This window comes from Podarcis filfolensis, assembly GCF_964270895.1.
Source record: "Podarcis filfolensis genome assembly, chromosome: 2".
Lineage (NCBI taxonomy): Eukaryota > Metazoa > Chordata > Lepidosauria > Squamata > Lacertidae > Podarcis > Podarcis filfolensis.
The window spans coordinates 42,699,411-42,726,269 of NC_139605.1; the positions used below are offsets into that span (position 1 = coordinate 42,699,411).

General features: G+C 41.3%; 1 protein-coding gene and 1 long non-coding RNA gene across 13 annotated transcripts in view; both read left to right on the forward strand.

Moving 5' to 3' along the window:
• ERC2 (ELKS/RAB6-interacting/CAST family member 2) overlaps positions 1-26,859 on the forward strand; it is a 512,280-nt gene that overhangs the window by 97,888 nt on the left and 387,533 nt on the right. The window lies entirely within an intron of this gene.
• LOC310757679 lies at positions 1,118-8,387 on the forward strand. The gene is made up of 4 exons (XR_014545401.1): positions 1,118-1,208; positions 7,358-7,560; positions 7,808-7,906; positions 8,129-8,387. It is a non-coding gene; the product is annotated as an uncharacterized lncRNA (long non-coding RNA).

Below are 26,859 nucleotides of genomic sequence, written 5' to 3' on the forward strand. Positions count from 1 at the left end.
AGAAATATTTTAGATTGTGGTAAAAGGTGTAGGCTACTGGAATGCAGCTTTTTCCATCGTTCCCAGAGGCTGAAATCCATGTTGTCTTGGAAAACATATAGAACATGAAATAGAAAAAGAACGAGGATAAATTTATGGAAAAAAATACCACTTGCTATTCAGCCTGGGGCTCAGTGGACGGTAAAGGAACATGATTCTGTCCCTTTATTACGATTACCACCTGACTTTTTAAAAACTATTTTTTATTCTACAGGGCTTGCTTGTGACAAAATTCTTCCATTTTGGTTGATTTAGTATGCCAACAATTTCTGTGACTTGCAATGTCTTCTACAACCACGTATATAAACTGTATTAAAAATAAATAAATGAAACTATTATTTTTTTTAAAAAAACTCGTGTTACTTGAGGTTGTACACAACGTGGATTGCTATGGAAGGAGTGTTGTCTTTCTTTGTAGAGATTGTTGCACAGCCATTTAAGCTTACAGTTGGCTTAAAATGAAGCTCTGGAATAATAATCATTTGTAGCTCAAAACATCTGTGGGGTACCAGGTTGGCAAAGGCTGATTTAATCTAGTTTTGTTTTAATTATTTTAATAGAGAATTGCAAAACAGGTTGCTAATGTCATATGCCCCCTCCCTTAAACTATACAGTTGTTTCAGTTTTCAGAGTGGGTATGACTAACAAAATAAGACTACTTTTGTAAATTTTATAAAGCAATTTAAAAGCCTCCCCCAACTCATTTTTACTAAATAGATATTTTAAAACAGAAAGCAGTGCTGACTGAAGTTGGAATGAACACACAATTCTGCCTTCACATAAGCTATGGCCAAACTCAGTCTGTAAGTCTTCTCATTTATGGACAGAACACCCCCAAAATGAACAACCCATGAATATTATGAAAAGAACGGCAACCTTCCTTCTTGTGATGTACACCACTGATACAAAGACAGTAAATGGAACAAAATAAAGATCTAGTATGACTGAGAATTTTTTTTTAAAATGCATTTGGTAAAGGTAAATGTACCCCTGACCGTTAGGTCTAGTCGTGGACGACTCTGGGGTTGTGACGCTTATTTCGCTTTACTGGCCGAGGGAGCCGGTGTTTGTCCGCAGGCAGCTTCCAGGTCATGTGGCCAGCATGACTAAGCCGCTTCTGGCGAACCAGAGCAGCTCATGGAAACGCCGTTCATCTTCCCGCCGGAGTGGTACCTATTTATCTACTTACACTTTGACATGCTTTCGAACTGCTAGGTGGGTAGGAGCTGGGACCGAACAACGGGAACTCACTCTGTCGTGGGAATTTGAATCGCCAACCTTCTGATTGGCAAGCCCTAGGCTCTGTGGTTTAGACCACAGCGCCACCCACATCCCAACATGCATTTGGTGGGAATATTTAAAATCTGCTGAGCTCACAACTCTGGACAGATCTTAAAATCACATTGAAAGTTATTATCTGCTGATACTTAGTACGGCTGATGTTAAAACACTCCTTTACTACCTGGGCCAACTGCTGCTTCCTTTTTATCACATGCTACTGTCAAATATATCAGAGATTTACAGCAATTTAAAACAACCACTAAAACAGGCTCACTAATCCAACAAGGAATTCGTCCAGATTGGTAAATTGAGGTTGTCTTTCTATCAGCACTTAAAGGTAAAGGTAAAGGGACCCCTGACCATTAGGTCCAGTCGCGGACTACTCTGGGGTTGTGGCGCTCATCTCGCTTTATTGGCTGAGGGAGCCGGTGTACAGCTTCCGGGTCATGTGGCCAGCATGACTAAGCCGCTTCTGGCAAACCAGAGCAGCGCACGGAAATGTCGTTTACCTTCCCACCAGAGCGGTACCTATTATCTACTTGCACTTTGACGTGCTTTCGAACTGCTAGGTTGGCAGGAGCAGGGACCGAGGAACAGGAGCTCACCCCGTCGCGGGGATTCAAACCGCCGACCTTCTGATCGACAAGTCCTAGGCTCTGTGGTTTAACCCACAGCTCCACCCACGTCCCTATCTGCACTTACATGGTAGTAAACTACTGTGAGCCAACATCTGTTGCTATAGGATTGTGCCACAATGCCCAAGCAATACGGTAATCTTCATCAGGAAAAAAATGCAGCTATACTTGCACATCTGCAGGAATCAAATAATCTAAAGTAATGTTTCCCAAACTTACAATAACCATGTACCCCCTTTGATTACTACTTGGGCAGAGATAGTTTTGGAGTAGTTCTGATAATACTATTTTTTTCCAGACTAGAGCAAATACAGTGTCTCCTTTGAAACCCTTTTGTGTACGCAAGTGGAATGTGTACTACAGTACGGGAAACACTTATCTTCAAGTATCTTCTTATCACAACGTGCCACACCAATATTCTTGTTTAAGTATAATTTCTTGTACATATTTGGATGTTGGAGGCCATGAGTGGGATTATTTGTATGGAAATATTCTTAAAATAGACCAGAAGCTATTATTATTATTGGAATCTCATGAGTTCATTTGTATAATAATTCTGTCCCCAGCTGAATTGAGCTATAAAAGCGATGTTATTTGAAGTGAACATCTGCTGCTTATAAATATATATTGATTGGAAAGGAAGCTGTGTCAATGGGCAATTGCAAATATTGTTTCCCTACAATATGTGTTTGGCATACATTGATATGAAGAGAGTAACAAAAAATATTTTTCTGAAGTTTGAAAATCATGTGCAATGCCGTGCTAATTACTGACCGTGGGACATGCCAACATGATTGTGTACTGTTGCCAGCCATTTGAACTATACAAACTATACAGAATACCCCAAAGAAGAATGATTGTGGAAGCACAGAAAACAAAGCCTTGCATCTAACTTTGCACTCTCTCCAAGGAAATTCTTGCAACCATGTCTTTGAAAAGTGTGTCCTGAGCCTTGGGTATGGGGCCTAGGGCCTAGGTTACAGGACAGGAGGCTTCAATAGGGATGGGGAATTGGGAGACACCAGTTAGTGACTTTTTTATATTGGGCAAACTGGAGCGTTTGGTTTTAAGCAGAGCATAGATATAGTGCGCATAACAGGTGGAATGGAGAGAACTAGTGGGAAAGGCATACTGGAGGTAGTGTTGCATCACCAAGAACATGGAGTCCAACAAGCTAGAAATCCTCGAAGGGACAGACTCCTCAGCAGAATCACTATGGGTGGTGATATCCCCAAGAATGTACTATTGCCCCCTGATCAAAATGCCCAGGGAAACACCCCTTTTCAAGCTTAATGTCTGTTCCAGGAAAGCTGGTAGAAGCATTATTAAAGATAAAATTATGAAGCATGCAGGAGAATAAGTCTTGCTGAGCAGAACCAGCATGACTTCTGCAAGGGTAAGTCCCATCTCACTCACCCTTTGGCAATATTTGAGTGTGTCAACAAGCATATAGACAACAGTGATCCAGTCAAAATTGTGCAGGCCTGTGCAGGGGAGGGACCAGCTGGGTACACTTGCCCTGGACCTTGGAGGGTTGGGGGCCCCTGCCAGGGACCGGCTGCTTTTTTGTTTGAGTTTATAACTTCTTTCTAACAAGACTCCCACCCTGGACCTCAAACTCTGCACAGAACTGACATTGTGTACTTAGGTTTTCAACAAGCTTTTGAGTTACACAAATTCATGGAGAATAGTGGTTGCTAACTACAATTGCTATGTTGTACCTTCACCGTTGGTGGCACAATGCCTCTGAAGATCATCTGTTGGGAATTGAAAGTAGGAGGAGTGCTGTCACAGTCAACGTCCTGCTTGCAGGCTTTCTGCAGGCATCTGGTTGGCCGCTGTGAGAGCAGAGTGCCGGACTAGATGGACCTTTAGCCTGATCCACCAGGTCTCCTTAAGTGCTCTTATTTGTAAGACATTAAAAGCAATAACAGCAATAAAATTTGTCCCCCCAAAATTGGAAGAAACACCAAGAAGGGTGTAAAAGAAGGATGGTAGCCATTGGAATGGTACATGATTATTGTATGACTATCACATTCCTGAGGAAAACAATGACATGAATCATGCAAGGGTTTGCTGAGCTTATTTAAGAGTGAAAGCCGCAAGCAATATATTATATGATATTATATTTTAGAATATAGATTAAACATGAAGTATATTCTCCCGACAGTTGTGCTGCGATTTTTGAAACTTTATTCTCATACATAAACTTAGTATTTATTATCATTTATGAAATTAATGTGACACTTTTTAAATAACTAATTATTTTTACTTGGAGTACACTAGGTCATACTTGAACATTTGTTCCCACATCACTTACAAGTGCACTGTTATTACCAGTTGAAAACATATTTAATATGGCATTTTAGTGAGAACAGAAAAGATTAAAATTTGAAGAATCAAAGCATAGCTGTCAAGAATGAAGGAAACTGTGCGAGAGGAATAAGAGAATTACACAAAGCAAGGCTGTTAGAGAATCAGAAGGTGTGGGTGGCAGCTCTTATGCAGGGAGGAAACTGCCTATGGGAGTTTACAGGCACCATGATTGTGTAACTGTACTTTTGTTTCTGGAGATTGGTAACTTGTCTGCATTAAAACAACAGCAACAGGGGCCATGTTGGAATGTGGCAGTATATGAACAAAAAATGCTGTAGCAAGTGAAAGTCTTAATTCATTGTGGCCTAATTTGCAGGTGATATTATAGTCCTTCGTGGGTAACACGTGTTCAAATGAGAATATGACATAAAACTTAAGAAGAGTCCGACTGGATCAGACCAAGTTCCCCAGCACCAGGTGTTCCGAAGCATACTGCTTCCAGTATTGGGCAGTGGTATTACAGAGCCATCATGACTAGTAGCTGTTGATAGCCTTTGTAGATTGTTTACCCCTCCCTTTCAAAGCTATCCAAATTAGTGGCCATGACCAAGTTGGTGGCAGCAAATTTCATAGGGGCAAAGGTGCTGAGAGTGGAGAGAGGCTAGGTAAGATTTTGGCATTCTGTTTAAAACAAAAAAATGCAGTTGTTCTCCACTGATTAAGGAAGAATGAAGTAATGTATATAAAGTTTTAAAAGGATATACATGTAGAATTTCAAAAGTATTATTCTAAGTTGTATAGGAATGATAGGGAGACCATGGACTGTGAATTTGAAATTTTTACTTTGTAGTTGGTTGCAATGTAGGGTCTAGCAGATAGACAACAAAAATGGATCCCATGAGCCCTTATGGGTGCAAAGTGCTCTTTACTTCAAGGAAGGATAAAGACCCCCCCCACACACAATCCATTAGTCACTAGTTGACGATCTCATTGCCCTTTCTACATCTGAAAATATATCTTATAATCATCAATCACATTTGGAGATCTTTGCACATATGGACTGCTTATATTAATATACAGGGTGTTTGAAAAGCAACTATACACCTACTGTAAATACACTGTCCATAGGTGTATAGTTACTTTTCGAACACCCTGTATATCATTAAATACTTTTAAGTCAGGATTGACGAATTGTTTTTTAATGTTAATGTCAACTGACTTCTCTTTTTCCCTGTCTTGATATATTTGCAATTTTTTAAGGAAAGATCTTGTTCCTGGTCAGTCACTGCCAGTTTAGCCCCATTAATCCACACGTGAAGACAGGATTTTTTTTGCCCCAATATTTATCACTTTACTGTTGCTTACACTGAACTACATTTGTCATTTTACTGCTCATTCACTGAGTTTGGTGATATCCCCTTTGAGCTCTCCACAATCCCCTTTTGTTGTTTACCAGCCTGAACAATTTGGTGTTGCCAGCAAACTTGACTACCTCACTTCTCACCCCTAACTCCACTTCATTTAGACGTTAAAAAGCACAGCTCTCAATACTAATCCTTGGGGGACTCCACATGCCGCCGTTGTGAGAACTGTCATTTATTCTGACTTTATGACTTCCAGTTTTTTAAAGCAGTTACTGATCTATAAGAGTACCTCTCTCCTTATTCCACGACTGCTAAGCTTACTCAGGAGTTTTTGGTGAGGAACTGTATCAAAAGCTTTTTGAAAGTCTTAAGTACACAATGTTTCATCCCTATCCACAGGTTTATTCAAAGTCTAAAAGAACACTAGTGAGACAGGATTTACTTTTGCAGAGAGAGACTTGTTCTTCGATACACTTGGTAATCTTTATTAATGCTTTCCACCAGTGAGAAGATACCAGTTTCATGTATAGACAGGCATCCAGTCTAGTGAAATTAGTTTTAACAATGCAATCCTATGCAATCCTATGCATTGAGTTCCATGAGACGTAATCCCAGGAAAGGATTGCTGCCCCCGTGAGTGGTGGATCTGTTTAGAATTAAGATAGCATCAACACATTTTTGCGATTAACCCGCCACCCCCTTCGAGATGAAATCAGTTGTTTTGCATCCAACTTGCTTCTGCAAAGAGGTTCAGTTAATCCAGACCATGTACGCCTGGTATATTGCTTTACACATCCTGGTACCCTCTAGATATGTTGAACCAGAACCACCATCAGCCTCAGCCATCATGACCATCGCTCAGTGATGAATTGGCTTATAGTCCAAAACATCTGGAGGGCATCAGATTGGGGAAGGTTTGCTTAGACCAATGTTAAGGGATCATTTGATGCCAGCACCCAGCTTTGGAACATATGTCAATGTCAAGATTATATAAAAAACAGTGGGTGTTTTTTTTAAGGGCCTTGAGCCTGTACAGAGTGTCTTATTGAGCTGTTGTTTCTTCCCTGCTGAATAAGCATTTATTGTCAATCCAGCTAAAGACCATTGCTCTATCTAAAGTCTGTTCCTCTCTTGATTGGCAGCTGCTTTCCAGGGTCTCGGAGAGGGACATTTCCTAATCCTACCAAAAGCTCACTGTATGGTGGAAATATAGCTCATCAAGTTAAAGGCCAAGCTTAAAGCTTCCTCCATAAAATGTTGGCTTTCCATATATTGTGGGTTTTAAATTGAACCTAATGTTTGCACAAACAGGCTACAGTAAACATGACCTTCATGAATGCAAAATGCAGCTCAGCCTTAATTGAAGCCATGGCTGGTATATACTTCTTTCTTTCTTTGGTGTTAGGGATACCATGCTGATGCAATTATATTTCTGGTAGCTGTGTGGAAAACCAAGGAATTGGTAGCTACCTAGAAAATGATATGGGCACTGCCCTCACACATCTTTGTTTATTTCATATCATTTTGCATATCGGTTGATTTTATGGAGTGAATGTTGTCCAGACTGCAAATTAAAAATATGCAAGAAAGGCAAAATATGATATTTTTGTTTAATGTCATAGTGGCTTAAAGGCTGGATTTAGTAGCTCAAATGCTTTGTTCGGAAGTAATTCCTTAGTGCAAATATGGGGTCTGATTTCATACTGTTCTTCGAATTGACAGGTGATCATTGCCATCAGTAAAGAAATTGGGATTGGCATAACCCTGTGCATATTTATGCAGTAGCTACATTGTGGGGAGAGAAGGGTGTAGATGAAGAACAAGAGTGGGGCATGTACAGAGATAGATACATACGCCAAGCAGTGAATGAACACAGGGTATTGATCGTGGCTGGAACCACAGACGTTAATGCAAGACCTCTTGTGGTAAGTTTTGCTAAGTTAATGAGATTACTTTTTAGTTGCATTCATGTTACTGGTTTTTTTTTTTCTTCTCCATCTGAGCATTTGCTGTGGCATTTTCAACAAAAATATATTTGTTTTCTCATTCTGCCCATGTTCTGTCTCAAAATTACTTTATTTTTGCAATCATTATTAGATGGGTGGAACGAGGAGGGGGAAATAAAAAACGTGAACCAAACTTCAGTTCAGTTTCTTTCTGCTTCTCTTGCAGGTAGAATACGATATCATCTGTTAGGAATTATACTGCTAGAAGAGAAGAGTACGAAAAGACAATTAAGAGCCTTGCTCCAAAGGATTCTTACCCAGGCAGGTATGATTGCAATTCTTTGAATTTCTATTTGAATTTCTTTGCCTTTGATAGACGTGCTGTGCTTTGCTGTGTGCTTAAAGTGGCGTGTGGGCACAGATGAGGGAAGCAAATTATAGAGAAGAGTCTGAATATACAGAAGAGTCTGAATGAGATCGGATTTTTTTCCAGTTTCTGTAAAAGTGTTAGAATAATAAGATGTCTTTTCTCTCTTTCTCACTGTAGATTTTAAAGAGGATTACATAGAGAAGGGCATTCGTTTCCCTAGCACATTTCCTCCCAGAAGACTCGGGAAGATGAGCATGACAAAAAGTGTACTTTGCTGTCTGCTGCAAGCATAACTTCACATTGTGGATTGTTTTGAGGAAAGAGTGAACATTCAGACCATGCAGTTTGTGGGACAAGGCTGCCTATTTCAACCCCCCCCCCCCGTCGCCGTGTGTGTATCTGTGTATATAATTTATATAAAGTGAACCAAACACCATATAGTAGTAAATAATTATTACTCTAGAACTTCCAGTGATAAAACAAAACACAATAGCAAAAGTGAGGTGAAATATTCAACAGTTGGGCTTCTTTCTCTGGTTGCTGGATGACTGGGAAACTATTGTTTTTATTGATAATATTTATCCCTGAAATAGTTCATATTTCATTTCTGAAGTACTGAAGAGGATGTGGCACTCATTTTGATTTTAGGCTAGTGTCTAATGTCAAGGTCAATATCTTTCCTTTTTCACAGCTATTTCGAAATCAATCCTTTGTTTATAGGGATGTAAAATGCAAGTACATGAATGCTAGTGGCTAGATACTTTTTTTAAAAAAATCATCCACACTTTGGAATGCCCAATTATAGATGTATTTTTGAAAAAAGAAGCACATCTATACAAAATATCAATTTGGCATTCATATGTTAATGCTGTATTTTTAAAGGATTCATATTTTCTGCCAAGCAGTGTGTTTGTAAAGATTTCACAGAGGGTGAGGAATTGAGAGTCATAAATAACTAGAAGCTATGAGAATAACATTTTAATAACAGCAACAAAGTAGCAGCCCCCTTTTGCTGCTACAAGTCCCAGCAAGGTAAAAATACCTAGAGAGACTCCCTAACAACTAGTCAGGTCAGAAGAAGTCCTAAGCTGTAGCATTTGATAAACAAGCAAGGACATTCCAGTCTTAGCACTTTGAGGTATCATATTAGACCTAAATGCTGAGATTGCAGTAGGTCTTGGGTACCAATGGTTTTGCATTGTGTAATTGCTCAAACTTTACACCCACTGAGCCAGATATATTTTCTTGCTAGTGTGATTAGGGATGATACAGTTCCATAGAAATTATTTCAGTTAGCATTAGAATCAAATTGGAGCAGTTTAATCCAGTGGAAGAAATGAAAAATACTGCTTTTGAATAAACTACAGTCTATTCAGCCTCATGTAAACATTTATATAAATGTGCCGTGTCGGACTTTCCTTTCCATTTTTTCAGCAGGAGGGGTATGTTTCTAAAACTGGACTAAGATTAGCTGGATGCAATACATATTATATGTATCCCCTAAGAGCACAATAAATTGTAATGCGGAAACAAAATACTGAGGCATTTCTGCAGTCCCCACCCCCCAAATTAGGGATGTTTTAGATTTCTGTCTGACATTCTTGGTTAGAGCTCTCAGAAAAGCATATAATAAAAGCATTATAAACACACACACACTAAAACCCTTTCTAAAATCTTCCAATTAACTGTAATACAAAGCCAAACCAACAAAAATAGAAAACAAGAATAATGAGTTTATTCCAGCATACACTAAATAGTTCATCAGATCATTTGAACGTCAGAAGATGAATGGAAGAGCTCTTCCTTTTCCACTTTGCGAAAGGTGAGGGAAGGTTTGGCTAGACCTTACTAGGATTTGTTTCCATTTACTGTGGTTGGGGCAGGAGTAGCAAATGACCGAAAGCCAGTCCTTTGCAGATGAACTCAGAGCGTTGATGGGGACATATGGGGAAAAGTGCTTCTTAAGATAACCAGAGCCTATACCATTAGTCTACAGTCCTCCACACACTTACCCAAGAGTCAACCCCAGTGAAGTCAACGAAAGTTACTTCCGAATAGACAAGTTTACGGTTGCACTGTTGCTGTTTTAAAGTTCAAAGCTATTTCTTGAATTGGCACTGGTTCACTTTATGAGCTGTGGTAATGGTTCCTTCAACTGGCCGCAATCACAAATCTGCATACTGTATTCTGGGTTAGCGAAACATTAAAGTGTCTGCATGAAAATGCCCCATATCTCATGCCAGTAATTCTACTTCCCTATTCTATAGTGAGGTTCCTTTCGTCTGAGATTGTCGGGGGATTTTAAATGTGGCTTAGCTTTGACAGTCCATAGGGGATACTTTGTAGGAAAGCCCACAGCCCGCAATGCACTCAGTTGGAAAAGAACCGCTATATGTTCATAGGATTTTATCTTTAGGGCTGAGGAAAAAAAAATATAGAAATTGGGGCTGACTTTCTTCTTCCCCAGACCACATAATAATTAAATAAAGGCATATTATATCGATGTATGCTTCCTAAGAAATCCTAATTATATTATAATGTTATAGGGTAAACATTTAGAAAATGGAATATTTGTGTACAGGGAGTGTAAGTATGAAATAGTCCTAAATCAGACAGTTGTATTTTCCAAATGTAATGACTTATATTCAGTCCAACTCTGCTAATGCAAGCCACCCTGCTAACACAGTAGACCCTTGTGCCAAAATCTGCTCTTGTAAATCAGACACCAGCCCCCAGGTACTTTTACGCTTTGGACTCTTAGATTTGTAATTAGGAGGAAGAAACAAGGCTGGAGGTTTTATTTGCACATTCATTTATGGGAGTGCTTACTGGTTGTTTTATTTTATTTTTTTAAGAAACGGGTATAGATTGCATCACTCGTTGTACCATGTAGCACTAATCCAAGTAGAATATAAAGAGACAAAAGCATGCATACCAAGTGGCCTACAGACCCTTACATAGGTTGCAGACATACAGAACTTGTGTTTTTGCTTGCAGTCATGGCTAATGCTGTTCAGACATTATGAGGATTATCTGTGTCCTTGTGAGAGTGAGCATCTGCAGCCGCGAATTTTCAGGGGGAGGCACAAAAACAAGCGAGGAGTTATTTTTGATGCATTCCAGAGATAGAGAAAAACATGTAAATAATTGGGCTTTAATCTGAAAAGTTCTGTTGAAGCATTTAAAAAATGTTTATTTCAGTTAAGCATACCAATCAGGATGACAGACTGCAAGGGTTCTGTAGCCCTGAAGTCAAAGCCAACGGATAAGATGGTTGTGCAATCTGGCATTTGGTGTGCTGCTGTTAGCAGAATAGTTAAAGAGAGAGTTGCTAGGGTTGATCTGAGATGCTAGTGCCATAATGATTCCACCCCCTGCCGCCTTTTAACCAGACACCTAATCATGGGTTTGACCTTGGTCTTTGACATGAATGGCATGTTGCAGTTGCTTTAGAGTCTGAGGGCATCTGAATCCCATAGGAGAATGCCACCATGAAACATTGCAACTTAGGACACAGAACTGCATTGCTGTGTTTTTCCATGGGTGCTATTTCTTTGAAGTGTTTCCATACTATTCAGTTGTATTCGCCATGATTAAGTGGGGACATAGCTGTTGTGACTGTCATTATTACGGGGATTATTGTTATGTTTAGTTGTCTGATGCAAGCATCTCAGACAGATTTACAAGTACAATTTGTACATCTTCATTGTTGCAACTCAAGGAAACACCCAAGCTGGTCAAAGTTTTATGACTTTGTTGATATGCACTCAACAAACAGGACCTTGAAGTGCTCACAATGCATTGATAGTGGTTACTCCAACAAATTATTTTCAGAATTAATTAGCAAGCATTTGTCCCTCTTAATGCTTCAGATGTCCCCCATACCTATTCTGGAACTAAGCATAAAACATGTTTGTCCTTTTTATCTCTCACATACAGTATAGAGGACTGAAGCACATGATAAAATAAGCCTAACAGCTCTAGAATATCCAAAGGCAAAGTTGGCAGTACAGATGTTTTAATGGACTGTCAGCTTTGTTTTAGTACTTTGTGCTTTGTTGTCCTTCATGGTATTGTGTGGAATCTAAATGACACGCACAGGGTTGTGCTGGAGTGGGTGTGTGAGAAGCGTTTTGTGTTTCCTTTTTCTTATGCAATGCAGTGTTTCCTAAATTTGGGTCGTCAGCTGTTTTTGGGACTATAGTTCCCATCATGCCTGACCACTGGTCCTGCTAGCTAGGGATGATGGGAGTTGTAGTCCAAAAACAGCTGGAGACCCAAGTTTGGGAAACACTAAGAGGTCTTTCCTCTTAGAAGGCAAGCAGGCCTTCCAGGAGCAGAAGATGCCTCCTCCTCCATGGAAGGAGAAACCTTAGGCCCAGGAGCTAAATATGGCCCTCCACCCTTTCTTTCTGGTACTCTCCGTAGTCATGCCCCCTTTCCTCCGGCCACACCCCTCACTGTCCCTCCTTTGCACTCTGCCCAAGTGTTTTTGTCTGTCTGCAATGTATCCTTGAACTCTGGCAATGCCTATGATACTACCTGGATTGAGAATGGGGTGCGTAAGAGTGACTGCAAAACTAGCCTACAGTACAATGGTAACATTTCCATGTTTTGATCTGCTCCTTTTTGCCTCCGACCCCACCACTGGTATATGGCTCCGTGGAAGGTTTCCCAGAAGAGAATGTGCTCCTCAAGCTGCAAAACTTTCCCTGTCTCTGGTTTAATTCCACGGTGTCTCGTGTTGTTTTTACTTTGTTAAGGATAAAAGTGGCAAGTGTGGTGAAGAAAACAGTGGATCTCTGCCTACAGTTAATGGATCTTGGATAGCAGTGATATCTGACTAGTGTTAGCCAGTCAAAGTGGACAACACTGAGTTGAATGGATGAATGGTCTCACTCAGTCTAAGTATGTTCCTAAAACTTTGCCTCAAAACCACCTTCTGGTTTGCATTTACTGTATTGCAAGGGGTCAAACCTTGTGCACGGGTTTGTCAGTGCTTAAGTTTTTTTTTACAACTTTTACATAAAGCATGGCACAGTGTAAGCTATTGGCTTAAGATTTGTGATAAACGCTTTTAGTGCTAGTTGCAGTCATCCTGACATTTTTATGATATGAGCTTTGATATGCAGAATAATGGAAATTTGACCTTGTTTAAGATTATTGTGTACTGGTAAAGGATTGATTGGACAATTTGCCTGCAGGAACATCCATTTATCCCCATGTTGTCTAGATCTGATAAAGCTAATCACACATATCACATTGCCACAAATCTTTTTACTGTGGTGCCAAATATTTTGAGTAGTAGGAAGTTCGAAGACTTCTAGGCATCTTAATATACAGGAGAAGGAACAATCAAATTCATTTATTCAAGTACTAAATATCACATATATCTGAATGTAACAGCAGCTGAAAAAATGATTGTGGGTGTTGTCAATCCATATTTGAATTGCAGAATGTGATATTTGGGGTGGGTGGGAATCTCTAGAAGGCATATATTTATCCTCTCATTTTTGTAAAATTTCATTTTTGCTTGATGGCACGGGGTCAGCCTTACATAGTAAAACCCTCCAAGTAGCGACCAAATATATCCTGTAACTTGGCCTATGAGTTGCAGATGGTCTAAAAGTGCTATCCTATACATGTCTGCTTAGGAGTAAGCACCATGGGAATGAATGGACTTACTCCTATGTAAATGTATATTGGATTGCAACTTGTGCCTTGTAGTTTTTAAAACCCATATTTGTCATTGTGAATGCTTTAATGGTGGAGTTGAAAGTAAGAGACAATCACAGTCTTGTTAAATTATGTGCTAGATTTGCCATGAGATTTACATTTTTTTGTATGTTATACCAAATCCTTTTTGTTTTTTAGACACATACTCCCTGAATTCTGGATTAATCTAGGTTTCTCACCTGGTAGATTCTATTAACATGCTAATGCTGTCATGTGGAATTTTTTCAACCTATACTTACCCAATGCCCGTAAACATTTATCCTTGTAACTCCAGAGATGATTGTAATCCACATGTGTACAGTGAAACATGAGGCTTGGTAAATGCATACTGCTCACACTCTGACAATACACTTGAGTCCAAAGTTACCAATATTCATTCAAGTACAGAATAAACCGCATTTGGCAAAAACCTGCCTGCTAAGTGTTGAAAAGTTAATGGAGTTGAGAAATAATAGAAAACAGGACTTCTTCCAAAATGAAAATGAACAAGAATTCCCTTCACTAGGAGGAGACTCTGCAGAGGTATGGTGGATATTTAAATTGTGTGTTTAAGCCACTGCTACTTTGTGCTCCAAGATCAGCACATGGCAGGGCTTAATTTGCACCAGACTATTCTTCACCTATGTTGTACTGGAGGACAGAGGTCTGACTCCCTCACTTCACAGCACCTTGGAATATAAACCCCAAGAAAAGAAGAAAGCTCCCATATCAAGAAATGTGATATAGAAATGTGATCAATCAGTCCCCACTACCTATGGAACCATGAGTATGGAAGTGCACAAATTATGATGGTGAACTTTAGTGAAAAGAGGACTGTTTGCACAGAGGAAGTACTTGACGTTGGAAAACGCCCTGAGGGTGCCCCTGCAGCCCCGAACTCCGAGCGTCCTCCAGTATACACAGCTCTGGAAAAGGCATTTCCCTTCTTCTCAGCGCGCTTCAGTGACATAGATCAAATGATATATGTTAAGTTGTGGGTGAACATATCAGACGACACAGCGATTCTTCAAACAGCTCTTGTTTATTCACAGGCCAGGACAGAACTGAACTGAACTGAACTGAAGGGTTCAGTCAGCCTGTTTATATAGAGCTCCAGTACAATGTAACTGTAACAATTTTCTAAAACTATCCAATCACTGAACGTCACTTTCGATCCCTTATTTGCATAACTATCTACAGTATCCCCCTGCTGGCCCAGGGTGAGAACTTCAATACATAACACCATATGCACAGTAATCTTCTAGCAAAACACAGCAAGAAACATGAGACATTGTAGAGCTAATCTACGTATTTATTTACACACTATGTACAGACAAATGAATCATGGCGCCCTCTCTCTCCAGCTCGGGAGGAAAAACCGGAACAAGTAAAAGCAAAAGTACAATAGTACATACAGCGGAAGAGATAAGACTGCCTTCCGTTCCCACAGTGTTCCCAGACAGGCATGTGATTTACACCAATCTCATCTGCAGCATCGGAGGCGTGAAATACTAACACTTGACACACAAACGAAAAACTACAACTGAAATTAAAAACAAAGCAGGAAGGCCAGATGGATGACAATTGTGTTATCTGAACCCTCATAGATATTTCTCCTTAGGACTTCAGAGATACAGACCCCATCAGGATCCACTGCTGTCCACTGTGTGTTTGTTGGTCACCAGAGAGGGTTGGTCCATGCTTCAAAGCTACTGAACGTATTTTCTCTCATTCCCTTATGCATTCCAATACATGCAAAACACTTCCAGCATCCATGAAAAACTGAACTGGCTTAACACCTGTCCTCAACAGATTGGAGTTGCAGTGTCTCCCACACAGGAGACATAGGGTAAGTATGCAGTTTGCATTATGGACTTATTGGCAACAACCTTCACCTATTTCATTTTTTTATTGCCTGTTAATCCCAACCTTTCTTCAAACTTGTTCAAGCTCTTTCCAAATGGCAAATGGAATCGGAGCAATCTTTTTTAGATAAACACTAAATGCTTCACTCAGTTATTGCTGTTGCTGTCCAGTCATCACCAACCCATTATTCTCTTCAGGAGCAGAGCTGGGGAGTGGAACAAACAGAATATGAAGACAGAATGCAACAACCTAGATGAGATAAGTGAGTATTGCCTTAAATATAACATTATTTTACTGTTATTCCTTAAAGACAGTGCAAACATCAGAGGAACTCCCAATGGAAGAGTGGGAAGCTGGGATAAGGCATGTAGAATGCAAGGACACCTAAATGATAACTCTCTTTCTCACATACAACCACAGATAAGCACCTAGTCTCTGGATATATCAGTTACAGCTGCTACATTCATTATTATCACAATGTCTCTCCTATTTTCCCACAGGAAACCAGAAAGCCATCCAACATGCAGAGAAGCAAGGGTACTCTCCATTGAATGCCATGAAAGATGCAAGCATGGCCTACAGTGGCAGCAGAAACCAATGGGAAGCCAGTTTTTTCTATGTGAGGTTTTCACTGTTGGCCTCCCAGGGCTCCTGTGTTTTTCAGAAGTGCACAGTAGATGGAAATCTAACAGGTTTCGCTGTGCTTTCCACGAAGTAGCAGCAATGAGGGAAGTTGCACCTGTAACTCCACTGCCTGCCACACATCTTGTACAAGCATAGAGGCCCTGCAAGAACAAAAAGTTGGCAACCACATTCCTCTGTGAACTTACTCTACAACTGATGCTGATTGATAATTGCTGTGACTGAGCTGTGTCTCTGTTTTGATTATGGCTAGCTGATTCCTCCCTTCACCCCCCACGTGTCTCAACGCGGGGGTCTTCCTGATGGGTCTGTCTAGCAGACTTTTCCCTTTATCTGCTTTGCTTACATCTGTTTTAGACTATGCTTTTTGTTGAGTTGATTCACATGCAGATATTTTGGAATAGCCAAGTAGCTAAACATCATTTAACAATGAAATATGTGAAATAAAGTGCTACAGCTTCTGTTTCATTATTCCACTGCAGAAGGGAAGCTCTGGTCATCTTTGTGTTCCATCTTTTTCCTTTTTTCAATATAAACTTGGTTCTTCACTTTCTTAAAATACTTCTAACAAACAATCCTGTACATCCCCACACCTAACATTCCGCGCATATACAATGTAAAAACCATACAGTCAAACGTTTTCTGTATTCCTTCTTGAGCTTGGATTTTGCTCAGAATTATGACTGACATTTTAAAACTTCTTAATGAGCTTTCCTGGGAGCATGCTGCTGTGGCAATTCAATACTGTTCTATATCAATAGTAATGTTTTTAAAACATTTTCATTAAATCTTCAACCTACTTAGTCTGCACTTCCTTTGCAAAATTGTGCTTACCAACTTAGAGAAATGCTAAGCTAATTTTAGAATATTAATCAGACAATCTACTGAGTTCTTGACTATTTGTGGGCACTAATTTGAAAGCTATATTATAGGAACGTGTGATTTACCTTTTAAAAAAATAAAAAATAAGGCTTAAGTATTTTATGTCTGGGTAAATTTGTTTTTTTAAAAAAATAGTTGAGCAGAAAGTCAGTATTCAGTTGATTAGACTGAATTGTTGATTAGACTTATTATTGCAGAAGCCTTGAAAAAAACAAGGAAGTTATTTAGTGATGGAATCAGAAGAACTACTGCATACAGAAGTTTAATTAAAAGAAGTAAGAAGGCACAGATTCTTTTTTTTAAAGATATGAACATGGATATGCTGTTAAATGGAATGTTTTCTATCAGAAGGTTTTATTACATCAGGGATAGGTTCTTGCAGTTCTTGAAATACTAGCCTATGAACAGTCCTGACGTTTCCTTTCCAAGCTCTCACTGTAAACTGAAAAACACTGGAGTTAGCAGTAGTGTTATTCTCAAATTATTCTCTGTAACTCTTCTCTAAACAGTCAGATGCCATTTAGTAGTTTCTTCATTTAAGAGTTTTGGACAAAGTATATAAAAATACCACTGTTGCAGATCACAGATCTGTTTAGAATTGAATTAATTCTGTACTACAGCCCCTGAAAATTTTCCAACAAAATAAGTAGGCAGTTTAAATTAGAACTACAACTAACTCCATTAAAAAATATATATATCAGAAAGCCAATTGTTTTAAATATTCATCTGCAATACTGTTGTTATATTTTTTTATTCCTTGCCCTGCCATATCATTTTACAGGATCTACCTGTTTATCAAGAGAATTTAGATTTGTTGAAATTAATAGTTGGCCACATATTTTGCAGCAGGGTGTGGGGGAGACACATCCTGAGGTAAATGTGGTCTACATGTTGTCTGTCAATCTGCAAGCTCTCCACAGATGCTGACCTATGTAAGTCACAGTATCCTAGAAATTAGAAATTTCTAGAACTATGTATTCATTTAATGGAAGTAACCATAGCAATTTTTTCAGGCAGTCTTCTCTTACCGTGGTTACCATTGCCTGAGGGGAGAGTTGAACGAATGCTTTCTGGCTCCGACTTCTCCATCACATCACTATTGTTGCTCTTGCAGCTCTCAATGTGTTTGTGGTTGAACTTCAGTAGCTGGTTTGTACATAACACTAAGTCAGGGCTAATATGAACCATAGTTAATGTTAATCATAACAACCCTAATAAAGCTGAGGCATCACTTAAACCTTCTCTTTTTTACACACACACCCCATGCTCATTAAAGCAAACACAAGTAAGGGAGAACTGCTCTTGACTCAAGGCTCTGCAGTTTTGGGGCACTGATAGTTCTCTAAGCATAGTTACAAGGAGGTCCAGCATTCTGCACAATGCTGGGCAATAGTTAACTTTAAAGTTTATAAACCAACTGCCCTTTAACCATAGGTAATATATCCAAGACATTATGAGGTAGCCTGGGTGTGGGGTAGAGCTCAGCAGAGACTCCCGCGGGGGGGGGGTCTTCACCCTGGTCTGCTTTTTGGGCACAAATTAGGCCTGCCTCCTAGACTGGCACCACAGTTGGATTCTCAGTCTCCCACCCTACCTCCCTGTGTTTTTGCTTTATTTTGTAAACTGTGTTCTGTTGGTTTGTGTGCAGACCTTGCTATGGAAGTTTCGGTCACTGTATTTGGGGCCAGGAAGAAAGTTTGCCTTCAGACAAACTGGCTGGTCTGGAGGCAGGGGCGTAGGAAGGGGAGTGTGGGGTGTGTGGGCTGCCCCGGGTGTCATCCTGAAGGGGGGTGACATTCAGCGTGGGCCCCCCCACAACTCCCCCAAGCCCAGCGAGCAGGTGAAGCAGCTGCTGTGGCTCTCCCTATTCCCTGGCTTGCTGTAGGCTTGGAGTCGTGGGGGGCTGCGGCGATTGGCCCTGTGGGCGGATCGCCCCGCCCCTTGGGCGGATCGCCCCGCCCCCGGGTGCACTGCATGTGTGCCGCTCCGGGTGCCAGAGCACCCAGCTCCACCACTGTCTGGATGTTTCCGCCTGCCTCATAGAAATTGTCACAACTTGGGCAGATAAGGCATTGGGTAGGTTCCTTAGTCTGGGACACGTGGGGTATTGTATGTATTTGTCGACACCCCCACAAAACAGGGTATCCCACAAAAGGGATCCTAGTGGAGGTGTTTCTGTCCATACGCCCAGACTGGGGCCAAAGGACGTAACACTCCCCAAGGTGGCGATCCTGATGGTTTGCTCCTATTTGATGTAGGTCATAGGACAATCCTGTACCAGGATTGACCTCTGGTAAGCAGTCAGCAAACGGGCTGACTGATTGGAAACTCCCAATGCCTGATCCCAAACTCACATCTCTAATATAAAGTTGTTTTCATCCGAGAATTTTGTCCTGTTGTTCTGTTCCTTACTTGCATGGCACCTGGCAGTAGGCTCACTGCACCTGGGCAAGCAACCTACAAAATCCATGCTCGAGTCAAAATGTTTTAAATTGCATCTTAAATGAACGTTTTAAATGTGGCACGATGGGTCAGGGCATCTTGCTGCCAAACCAGAAGGTTGGTCGTTTGAGCCCACGCAGGGATGGCTGTGAGCAGGATTCCTGGATGGTTCTCGGGCATCCCTTCCAACTCTACAATTCTGTGATTCTATCAGAAGAACCGTAACAGAGAAACTCACATATTTAAAGGATCTTGCCATGGACAGAAAAAATAAACCCACGGGAAAGCCTTTTGTTCTGAAGGGAACACTATGGCCACTGTGCTTGAAAAGTCTCTTCTCTTTTGCAGTTCTGAGTCAGCGTTAGGCCCTTTCCCAGCTGTCTGTGGGCTGACTTAGATCTGGAACCAAATTTGTGCTTTCCTCCATCTGAGATGTGTCTGGAACAAACCCCGCAACGTGGCATTTCTCTAATCATCGTTAGAATTAAACAAGCAGAAAGGGTACCTTTCCGATCCTTTTTGTAATGAACACTTTCACCCTTAAGCAGATACAGTGGTACCTCGGGTTAAGTGCTTAATTAGTTCCGGAGGTCCGTTCTTAACCTGAAACTGTTCTTAACCTGAAGCACCACTTTAACTAATGGGGCCTTCTGCTGCCGCCGCGCCGCCGGAGCACAATTTCTGTTCTCATCCTGAAGCAAAGTTCTTAACCCGAGGTACTATTTCTGGGTTAGCGGAGTCTGTAACCTGAAGCGTATGTAACCTGAAGCGTATGTAACCCGAGGTACCACTTTACATTAAATTATGACCAAGTAAATGATCAGATTTTTCAAATACCATTGGATGTAAATTTTAAAGCTCAGTCAAATTGGGATGGCGCAATGCATTGGCACCTTTGTTATGCTGTGGAGGTGTTGGGCTGCTATTACATATGCCCCAACGTGCTGTCATGTTATGGCTTCGCCATTTTTTACCTAGGACTGGTTGGTGCGTGGATGTGGGAGATGAACTTCATTCCTAATGGAGACGCCATCCACTGATGGATTCGAAAGAGAAATGTCTAACTTTGTGCACTTTTGTGCAGCTTAGTCAGGACCACAACACAGGAAAAATAAAAAGTGCTATCACATCTGCATTGAATGGAAGTAGAGTGAAATGCAATGAACTTAAAACCTTAGCTTTTTGAGCATTTATCTCGCTTAGCATGCTTGCCAGCAGAATAAGGATAAACATCCAGACTGAGGATAAGATAAGGAGAGCCCTGCAGGCCCATCTTCTCTAGCATCCTGTTTTCACAGTGGCCAACCAGATACCTATGGGAAGCTGCAAGCAGGATATGACCACAACAGCACTCACTCCATTTGTGCTCTCCAGAAATTAGCATTGAGAGGCCCACTATCTCTGATACTGGATGATATAGTCGTCATGACTAGTAGCTATTGATAACCTTATCTCCATGAATTTCTTTAATCCCCATTTAAAGCCACCCATGGCTACATCTTGCGGTAGCAAATTCCAGTTCAACTATGTGCTGTGTAAGGGATATGTGCTTTTGTCAGTTCAGAATCTTCCGACATTCATCTTCATTGGATCACCCCAAGTTCCCATACTATGGGAGGCAGAGAAAGATCTACTTTCTTCGCACCATTTATGTACCTCTGCCATGTCCTCCCTCTTTTACTCCTCCTTTTTATAAACTAAAAAAGCCTCAAATGATGTAACTTTTACTCATAGGGGAATTGTTCCAGCCCCATGATAGGGTCCCCCCCTTTTTTAACCTTTTCCAGATTTACAATATTGTTTTTGAGGTGTGCAAACCAGAGTATTCAAGAATGGCTGTGCCACCATACGTTCGTATAATCACATTATGATATTGGCAATTTTATTTTCAATCCCTTTCCTAACATAGAATTGCCTTTTTTCACAGCTGCTGCACAATGGGCAACTACAACTCCAAAGTCAAAATCTTGGCCAGTCACTGCCAGTTCAGAACCCTTAAGTGTATATGTGATTTTTTTTGGGGGGGGGGTTGTGTGCCCCAATGTGCATCACTTTATACCTGCTTACATTGAATTGCAATTGCTGTATTAATTCCCTTGCAGTTTGGAGAGATCCTTATGGAGTTCCTCCTAGTCCCTTTTGTTCTTATCACCCTGAACGATTCCATGTCATTGGCAAACTTAGCTACCTCACTACTCACACCTAACTAGATCATTTAGGAAAAGGTTGTATGTATTATAGAAACTTCATAAAATATTCAGAATGTAATCTAGGTAATTGTTTAATCAAGCTATCTTCCACAGGAGTCGTGAGGGGAAAAATAGAAATTACATTCCCAAAAAGGAACACTGCAAATAGGCATAATGAATACAACAAAACAAACCCACCTTCCGGTTACAGAGCTAATTATACACAGAACAATGCGTGGCTTGTTGGAAACTTAGAAACGTTTGAATCCAATTGGAAGGGTTTTCCTACGCAAAATAATAAACTGCAAGTCACTTTCTGATCTTCTCCAGAATTCCATTGTCTGTTGCATTTTACCATCAGGAATAGGGAAGAAAAGCTTTTAAGCAAGTTTGATTTATACTGCAAACAGGAAAAGTATTATGAGGCAAGTCTGCATCTTATGATAGACATCTAGGAATACTCGTCTCTGAAAGCCTATACATCTTTGACATAAGGGGTGGAAACTCTGGCTTGTGTCCATGGACGATGTATGACACTCAGTTCATGTGCCAATTCATCCTAAGTGCCTCTGGGAGCTGTTCAGTTTTCAAACATAATGTAATAGTTGTTGATGAGCTCTGACAGGGTTGCTCTTTTGCATGGCCAACTCCCCTCCCCCCAGCCCTGATATAATGTTTGGCAAATGCTGAAGACACACCTCTTTACTCTAACCTTTGATACCTGAGATGTGTGTTTTGAAGACCCACCCTATTCCTGTGCTTGTAATTTGTTTCAACCATTTTTCATTTTGAATTTTAAATTGTTGTAGCCCCACTGCCCTGGGACCTGCTGGTGAAGAGCGGATACAAATGCAGTAAGGAATTTATTGATAATATTGAATAAGGATACAGTAGTTAGGTATTTTAAAGGCATCATACATTAATGCTTAAACTTTCTCAGTTGATTCAGCTCACTCTCACTTTAGGCTAATCTGGGTGTTACTCTCAATGTGGAATTCCAGAAACAGCCGCCATTTTGACTCCTGCATTTGAAGTTACATATTATTTGACACTCAACATCTTAATAGGCATATACAGGGCATAACCCAGCCAAGGATAAGCACTTTTAAGTCCCATTGGTTTCAGAGGGAAAATTAAATACAGTCTTAAAATATCTTCCAAAAAAGCAATGGTATCTAAACGTTTTTAGCTTTGGCTACATAATAAACTTCGTGATTTACAACACAATCCTTTGCACGCATAAAAGTGCATAGAATTGCAGCACAACTAAGGAATAAACTAGACGAGATGTTAAACGTGGGATTCAATTTAATTTATGTTGGGAGGTTTCGTCTATAAAAATCACCTGTGCCCTTTCCTCCCTATTCAGAATCAGGGGGAGGGGCCTGGCTGTTGTAGTCTCAATTGAGATTGCCTTGCTGCAGCTGCTCTTAGCCACTGAAGAGAACCTTGAGCAGACACAGCACCTCAGCTCTGCTTCCTTTCTGTACTTTGCCTACTGATTGCAGCATCTGGGCTTCATGAGGCATGGGACCCTCACCTGTCCCAAGCCTACTCCAACTGAGGAATCACACACCTCCAAGAGCTAGCGAGCCCCACCTGGCCAGCTAGGGAGCTGGGCCTTGGGCCTCTGCCTGCCTCAGCCTCCTAGAAGGTCCCTCCTACTGCTCTCTATGCCTCAGAGCCCACCGAGTTTGTCGAGACAGGGGCCCCTCTGCCTCTGGTGATTGGTCCTGTTTTGGTTCCTGTGCACTGTCCCTGGGGCCGGATTTACGTTTGATGAGGCCCTAAGCTACTAAAGGTAATGGGGCCCTTTATATTTCCAGCTGTCCTTTGTCAATAACAAATTGTCACTGTTTTTTGTATTGGAATATATGCTATATGGTAATTTATGGACCTAATAGGTATCTAAAGCCATTTGCCACTGTTGCTGTTTGTAGGTTTTATTTTATTTGTTTTTTATCTTATATTTTGGAAACGTACATCCAGTTTTTTCCCTTTAAATTTTTTTGCCCCCCCCCCAAGAGAGTGGGGCGCTAAGCTATAGCTTGTTTAACTTATACGTAAATCCGGCACTGACTGGCCCCCATCCCCATGCCATCCTCCATCACGCCATGAGCACTTCCTACATCAGCCTATCTTTCCTCAACCCCTGGTGTGTCCCCCCCCCAGCTACACTCCTTGCCAGGATCCTCTTCCTCCTCTCCGTCGTCCTGTCAGTTCATGACACACTGTGATTTTTCACAAAAGCAATTGCTGCTCACAGGACACATTGTAATAGTTCCTTGTGCATAACATATGTCCATGCTATATGTCACAGATCAAACCTATCCATTCTTAAGGAAATCAGCCCTGAGTGCTCACTGGAAGGACAGATCCTGAAGCTGAGGCTCCAATACTTGGGCCACCTCATGAGAAGAGAAGACTCCCTGGAAAAGACCCTGATGTTGGGAAAGATGGAGGGCACAAGGTGAAGGGGACGACAGAGGATGAGATTCCAATACTTGGGCCACCTCATGAGAAGAGAAGACTCCCTGGAAAAGACCCTGATGTTGGGAAAGATGGAGGGCACAAGGTGAAGGGGACGACAGAGGATGAGATGGTTGGACAGTGTTCTCGAAGCTACCAGAATGAGTATGACCAAACTGCGGGAGGCAGTGGAAGACAGGAGTGCCTGGCGTGCTCTGGTCCATGGGGTCACGAAGAGTCAGACACGACTAAACGACTAAACAACAACAAATATGTCACCGGGAAGGTGCAATTAAAAAAACGGAATCTGCATTATGTCCAGAAGGTCATCATCTTCCTTCTTACCCAAGTCTGCAGATGCACACTTCCATGGACTGGTGTTCACAGTGGGTGTTCCTCCTGTTTTCTCTCTGTTGAGTTTCAAAAATACATTTGTGGTTCCTTAGCTGAGTCTGGACTTGCATGCCAGCTCAATAATAATGCCCAACTAGGCTGCCTTTACCTTATACAGCATTTGTTTTCCTTCATCAGTGAGTGGCACATGGTCTGCCCCTGGAACCAGCCACAGCAGGTGCTGAGGGGGACCCCAAACTCTAGCCAAGGGGTGCAATGTGAGCTCACAGAAGGCAATTCCAATAACAGACTTGCAATGGTAATGAGAGAATCCAGGGAATGGAATATGCGTGTGAGTGAAAGTCTATAGTGAAAGCAGAGGCAGCCAGCTATCAGAAGCTTTTGGCGTCTTACTTCACAAGCACTGTTCCACAAATCCCCTGCCTTTGATGATCTTCCACCTCCCCTGCGAGTTACCCTGCTAGTTGCTCCCTCTTGCTGCTTTTCTCCCTGTGTATTCATGCCCCATTCCCCCTTTTCCTGCACCCTGCATCTGTTGAAGGAAGCAGTGCAGATAACAACATTCTTTCCTGAAAGCTTATCTGTGGAGCTGTGCAGATATGCACAGTTTTTCACGGAGAAGTAGCTTCAAAAATAGCTAACTAACTAACTGGGCAGATTGTCATGGCCACTCTGCCAATGGAAATACAATGGAGAATAAAACTTCTCCCTCATATTTCTGCTGTAAGGTCAAGGATGGGTTGTGGGGAGGAAGATTGAGGAAAAGGGATGGTAAACTGTTTCTACAAGAAGGAAGCCCCTCCCACAGACACTGTAAGTAGCACTTTGAAACTGGTGCACATGAGATGAAGAGCAGTACCAAAATCCAATAACTCGAAAAGTTGGCATAAACCTAGTCTGAGAAATCCTTGAACAGAGGTCCAGAAGTAGCAGTGTCAACACAAACGTGGGGGAACACCGTATGCATTGTAAGGAGGCAAGTACTGATAATCCCAGTAAATAAGACTAATGTAATTTAGTCCTGTGTTGAAATTGTTTGTTTGTTTCTACTTCACTGCTCCAAGAATTAAAGATAATGAATAATTCTAAAACCTTTTAAAATACGCATTTGAAAATTGTTTTTAAAGCTCATAAAGCACTTCAAGACTTCAAAATCCGCTAGGAATATGGTATTGTATAAGAACCTTCATAGTTGCCATGGAGATAAGAAAATAACGTGTGGTAAAAAGTATAAGGTCTGATCCAACTCCCCTTATGCACATTCTAGAGAGCAGGGGTGTGTGAGTGGGGACTTCTCAAGTTCAGTACATACACAAAGCTTTCTCTGACACAGAAGTGAATGATACAACCCTGACGGCACACAGTTTAAAAACAACAACACATTGCAGTGTATCGTCTCACACTGCAGTTATCCCCATAAAGAAGACTGGGTTTGTATTGAAGTCTTATAATGTTGTGTTCTTGATGCTCTATAGCAGGGATGAGGAACTTGTGACCACCACCTCATGGGTTCTTTCTTGGACTCCATCATACCTGACCATTGGTCCTGCTAGTGGATGGGAGCCCTGCTCCATAGTAACAACCTCATTATTGCTGTTTATTTTGTGCTGATAAATATCTGTAAGGTGCTTCCAGAACTTGACTGGGAGGCAGGATAGAAACGTAGGTAACTAAATAAGGAGGTGACAGTTCTGTTTATTGGGAAACAAACTTTGTTTCATAGAAGCAGCTTCTTGCTGCTGACGTCCATCAAACCAAACTGTTGTTAATGGATGCAGTCATACCATCACCTCAAACTGAAGAGTCCAGACACTCCCCTATACACAAAGGGATGGAGGACACTACAGTTCTGTGATTCTATGACACGTCTCAAGGAGGCAATATGACACGTTTTTAGATTTGCCATTTAGAAGCTAGAAGGGTGAAAGGAATCTAGGCTTCTCCTGGCTCCCGCTCCCTGGTTGCCAATAGGTATGAAATGCTGGGGTGCTCATGCAAAGGGAAAATATTGATGAAAGCCCCCCGCCCCAAGCTCACTATTTCCTTGGCATTACTCTGAAACAAATGGAGCCAAACTGATGCCCTCCTGATGTTTAGGACTGTAACTGACTGTTGGTCATACCGGTTTGAGCTGGTGGAAGCCGATGTGCCCAACATCTGAAAGGCATCCTGTTTTCTACCCCTATTCTAGGGCTGATGCCCTCTAGGCAGGCAGGCAGGCAGGCAGGCAGGCAGGCAGGCAGGCAGCTGGCAGCTTGGCACAGGTGAAGACAGGCAGAGATTCATGCAACCTTTGATTATAGAGCAACAAGTTGTTCAAAATGAGGAACTAGCTTGGACACTGCAGTT